The sequence below is a fragment of the Triticum dicoccoides genome, chromosome 1A (assembly GCF_002162155.2).
Source record: "Triticum dicoccoides isolate Atlit2015 ecotype Zavitan chromosome 1A, WEW_v2.0, whole genome shotgun sequence".
Lineage (NCBI taxonomy): Eukaryota > Viridiplantae > Streptophyta > Magnoliopsida > Poales > Poaceae > Triticum > Triticum dicoccoides.
In genome coordinates this window covers 555,242,358-555,248,357 of record NC_041380.1, presented here as the reverse complement: position 1 = coordinate 555,248,357, position 6,000 = coordinate 555,242,358, and positions in this window count along the sequence as shown.

Genomic DNA, 6,000 nt, shown 5'->3' with positions numbered 1-6,000 from the left:
AGGATATTGTTACTAATAAGAGAAAGATACCGGAAGCTGAAATTTCCACCATGCTTGCTAATTATACGTTTAAGGGTGGAATGCCTAAGAAACTAGGAGATCTAGGAGTACCAACTATACCATGCTCCATTAAAAGAAACTATGTTAGAACTGCTTTATATGATCTTGGAGCCGTTGTTAGTGTTATGCCTCTCTCTTTATATCGTAGACTTGATTTGAATAAGTTGACACCTACTGAAATATCTTTGCAAATGGCCGATAAATCATCTGCTATACATGTCGGTATTTGTGAGGATGTGCCTGTTGTGGTTGCAAACGTTACTATTTTAACGGACTTTGATATTCTTGATATTCCCGAGGACGATAGTATGTCGATTATCCTTGGAAGACCCTTTTTGAATACTGCAGGGGCTGTTATTGATTGCAACCAAGGCAATGTCACTTTTCATGTTAATGGTAATGAGCATATGGTACACTTTCCGAGGAAACAACCTCAAGTTCACAGTATCAATTCTATTGGAAAAATTTCAACAATTACTTTTGGAGGTTTTGAATTTCCTCTTCCTACTGTCAAGAAGAAATATGATATTCTTATTGTTGGGGACGTGCATATCCCCGTTGAGGTAACATAGTGTTATTCGAAATTTCTCCGGTTTCATGTTATTCGGAATGAGTTTGTTAACAAGACTTGATCAACCTTGTTAGTGGATTCCTTTTGATGAGCATGGGATGGATGAAGTTAGAAAGCACAACCTTCTGTACCCTCGTTTTACTTTCTGTAATTTAGATTAAATAAAGCAAAAATAGTATTTTTTGTCAGTTTTTTGAATTATCCGTGCAATAAAAATTACCCCAAAAATAAAGTTTCTCGAAATGCCCCGAAAATGAAATATGATTTTTTTATAGAATATTTAAGAATTTTAGGCACTGAGAACACAGCAGGGGGAGCTGCCACGTGCCCACGAGGGGGGAGGGCGCGCCCACCCCCCTGGGCGTGCCCCCTACCTCGTGGACCCCACGTGGGCCCCCTCCACTTATTCCAGCACCCACACACTCCATCTTCCTCCAGAAAAAATCACTAGCCAGCTCAAAAACATGTTCTAGCTCGTTTTGCTATGATTTTCGATCTCCTAGCTCAAAGCTCCATTCACGAAACTGTTTTGGGGGATTGTTCTTCGGTATGTGACTCCTCCAATGGTCCAATTGGTTTTTGTTCTAGTGCTTTATTCATTGCAAATTTTTGCTGCCTAGGTGAACCTGTTCTTGAGCTTGCATGTCAAATTTATATGGTCCCAAGTAGTTTTAATGCATGATATTGCCTCTAGGCACTTGTAGGAGTAGTTTCTATCAATCTTGTTGAGTTTGGTTCACTTTTATTTTGAGTTACTAAAAATTTCAGAAAGTTTTAGAAAATGATGAAGAGATTATTGAGGGGCTCTTTGAGCCGGAGTTCGGAGGATAAGCAAAGTGAAGAAGATAAGAAACCCAAATATAATATTCCTCGCACCGCAGAGGTTCGGCCATGTGAATGGCCTTGTGATGACTTCTTAAGAGAAGTCGGGATTTATGAAGACTTTTATCATTTCGCTGAGAATGTAGGCCTCACCAGTTTCCTCCATGACCAACGTGAATAGTATCTTCTCCTCACAAGCATTTTCGTGCAAAATTTTCATTTCCATGCTAGGAGATCACCACCTTCGGTGGAATTTTATTTATATGATGAGCATAAGGAGATGTCGCCATTGGATTTCTGCCGGGTCTGTTTGATACCCTTTGAGGGTAGCACAGAGGAACCACATCGTAATGATGTGGAGGGATTTATTAACATGATTGTTGTAGGGGAAACGAGAAAGGTTTCCGATGCAAGAATTACTAGCATACATTTTCCTGTTCTATGTTACTTCGCAATATTTGCTAGTAGATGCTTAATTGGTCGCGGGAACTGTGGAAACCTTAGTGCCCCTGATATTGTTATTCTATGCCATGCCTTGTTTCGTGATAACACTTTTATTCTAGGCGCTATTGTTGCCAAGAGGTTAAATCTGAACCGCACGAAGGGTCCCGTCTTAGGAGGCATCTTCACCTCACGCATTGCTGCACACTTTAACATACCTATTAGGCATTATGAGAAAGAGGAAAAGTTGTTGCCCCCTATTTTTCTAAATTATAAGAGTATGGTAGCACATGAGTTTCTGGTTAAAGATAAGAAGAAGCTGCTTAAGTATAAGTTGATATTTGATAAAAGTTATTGTGAAGTTATTACCTTGCTTGCTCCCTCTTTGTTTAACATATTTTTAGGCAAGTATCTCATTTTGCCGGAGGCCATCCATGCGTACCGGGGCCAGACACCAGCACCAGAGCCAGAGCCGGAGCCACAACCTGATCCTCACCGTCAGTCAGTTTACCAGTGGTATCCGGAGGAGATCACCAACCAGTGCCACCCCGAGGATCCATCTTAGTACGACCCCAGCTACAACTTTGATCCATGGGCATAGACCAACTTAGGCCAAAAGCCTAAGCTTGGGGGAGTACGTATTTCTCACCGACATTACATTCATGTTCACACACTCATGCTAGTTGTCGGTACTCATACTTTTTCATTGTAATATCCATGCTAGTTTATTTTCCTTTTTCTCGCTTTCTTCTTGTGTGTTTGAATAACCTTAAGAAAAACAAAAAAATAGTTGTAGCTTTTAGCTAGTTTACTTTCCATGCGTGTAGTAGTAATTAAGAGAAAACCCAAAAGGATTTCTCATTCTTATTTTGCTTGTTGGGAGCTTTCCCATGTAAATAGTTTTATTTCTTTTGTTGTTCTTCGGGGGTTGAGAGGAGAAGACCATGATGAAAATGTTAAATGGCTCTCATATGCATTATTGTTAATTTAACCAAGAGCCATATTACCTTGTATTCTCATGTATATTGAATGTTTGCAGATTCCAGCTTAGTCCAATGCACGTGCACTATTATTATTTTCCACACCGTTCGGTCGTGCAAGTGAAAGGCAATAATGACGATATATGATGGACTGATTGAGATGAGAGAAGCTGGTATGAACTCGACCTCTCTTGTTTTTGTAAATATGATTAGTTCATCGTTCCTGATTCAGCCTATTATGAACGGAACATGTTTGCAATGACAATTAGAGATTATAGTTGCTTATGCCATGCTTAATTAGCTAGGAGTTTATAATGGTTTACCTTGCGTGCCAACATGCTATTAAAATGGTTCTGATGTGGTATGATAGGGTGGTATCCTCCTTTGAATGACTCAAGTGACTTGACTTGGCACATGTTCACACATGTAGTTGAAACAAAATCAACATAGCCTCCACGATATTTATGTTCATGGTGATATCCTACTCATGCTTGCACTCAATGTTATTAATTTTAATGCATGTTCATGACTGTTGTCGCTCTCTAGTTGGTCGCTTCCCAGTCTTTTTCTAGCCTTCACTTGTATTAAGTAGGAATACTGTTTGTACATCCACTTCCATAAACCCCAAAGTTATTCCATATGAGTCCACTATACCTTCCTATATGCGGTATCTACTTGTCGTTCCAAGTAAATTTGTATGTCCCAAACTCTAAACCTTCAAATGAAATTTTGTTTTGCATGCTCGAATAGCTCATGTATCAACTAGGGCTGTCTGTATCTTCCAAGCTAGGCGGGTTATTCTCAAGAGGAGTGGACTCCTCTCCTCATTCACGAGAAAATGGCTGGTCACCGGGATGCCCAGTCCCATGTTTAAGCACATCAAATCAAATTAATTGCAAACAAAACTCCCCCAGGATTGTTGTTAGTTGGAGGCACCCGTTGTTTCGGGCAAGCCATGGATTGATGCTTGTTGGTGGTGGGGGAGTATAACTTAATCATTCTGCTTGGGAACCTCCTATAATGTGTGTAGCATGGAAGATATCGAAATCTCTCGGTTGTTATGTTGACAATGAAAGTATACCGCTAAAAATATTATTTATCTCTATTTCAAAATCGAGCTTTGCACCTCTACAAATCCCTGCTTCCATGTGCGAAGGACCTATCTATTTACTTTTATGTTGAGTCATCATCCTCTTATTAAAAAGCACCAGCTGGAGAGCATTGTTTTCATTTGCATCCATTACTATTAATTTATATTGAGTATGACTATGATTGGATCTATTTTACCATGAATTACAATGTTTAGTCAGTCCTTGGTCATCAGAGGTGCTCTGCATTTATGTTTTGTGGTCTCAGAAAGGGCTAGCGAGATACCATCTTGTTATATCATATTATGATTGTTTTGAGAAATTGTTGTCATCCGAGATTTATTATTATTGCTTGTTGTTGGTTATGCCATTGATATGAGTAAATGTGACACCTATGTTATTATGAATATGGTTAGTTCATAATCTTTGCTGAAAACGTGAATGCTGGCTTTACATATTTGCAACAACAAGAGCAAATAGAGTTTGTAAAAGTTTTTCTTTATCACTTTCAGTTTATCAACTGAATTGCTTGAGGACAAGCAAAGGTTTAAGCTTGGGGGAGTTGATACGTCTCCGTCGTATCTACTTCTCCAAACACTTTTGCCCTTGTTTTGGACTCTAACTTGCATGATTTGAATGGAACTAACCCAGACTAGGTAGCAAACCACACCTGGACAACTTAATATCTGTAGCAAAGTATTTAGTAGGAAAGTACTACGCGCATGCTCCTAGGGGGATAGATTGGTAGGAAAAGACCATCGCTCGTCCCCGACCGCCACTCATAAGGAAGACAATCAATAAATAAATCATGCTCCGACTTCATCACATATCGGTTCACCATACGTGCATGCTACGGGAATCACAAACTTTAACACAAGTATCTCTCAAATTCACAACTACTCAACTAGCATGACTCTAATATCACCATCTCCATATCTCAAAACAATTATAAAGAATCAAACTTCTCATAGTATTCAATGCACTTTATATGATAGTTTTTATTATACCCATCTTGGATGCCTATAATATTAGGACTAATTTTATAACCAAAGAAAATTACGATGCTGTTCTAAAGGACTCTCAAAATGATATAAGTGAAGCATGATATATCAATAATTTCTATAAAATAAAACCACCACCGTGCTCTAAAAGATATAAGTGAAGCACTAGAGCAAAACTATCTAGCTCAAAAGATATAAGTGAAGCACATAGAGTATTCTAATAAATTCCGATTCATGTGTGTCTCTCCCAAAAGGTGTGTACAGCAAGGATGATTGTGGTAAATTAAAAAGCAAAGACTCAAATCATACAAGACGCTCCAAGCAAAACACATATCATGTGGTGAATAAAAATATAGCCTCAAGTAAAGTTACCGATGGATGAAGACAAAAGAAGGGATGCCTTCCGGGGCATCCCCAAGCTTAGGCTTTTGGTTGTCCTTGAATTTTACCTTGGGGTGCCTTGGGAATCCCCAAGCTTAGGCTCTTGCCACTCCTTATTCCATAATCCATCAAATCTTTACCCAAAACTTGAAAACTTCACAACACAAAACTCAACAGAAAATCTCATGAGCTCCGTTAGTATAAGAAAGCAAACCACCACTTTAAGGTAATGTAATGAACTCATTATTTATTTATATTGGTGTTAAACCTACTGTATTCCAACTTATCTATGGTTCATACCCCCCGATACTAGCCATAGATTCATCAAAAAAGCAAACAACACACGAAAAACAGAATCTGTCAAAAACAGAACAGTCTGTAGTAATCTGTATCAAACGTATACTTATGGAACCCCAAAAATTCTGAAATAAATTGGTGGACGTGAGGAATTTATCTATTAATCATGTGCAAAAATAATCAACCTAATATCACTCTCCAGTAAAAAACATGGCAGCTAATATCGTGAGCGCTAAAGTTTCTGTTTTTTACAGCAAGATCGCAAAGACTTTCCCCAAGTCTTCCCAAAGGTTCTACTTGGCACAAACACTAATTAAAACATAAAAAACACAACCATAACAGAGGCTATATGAATTATT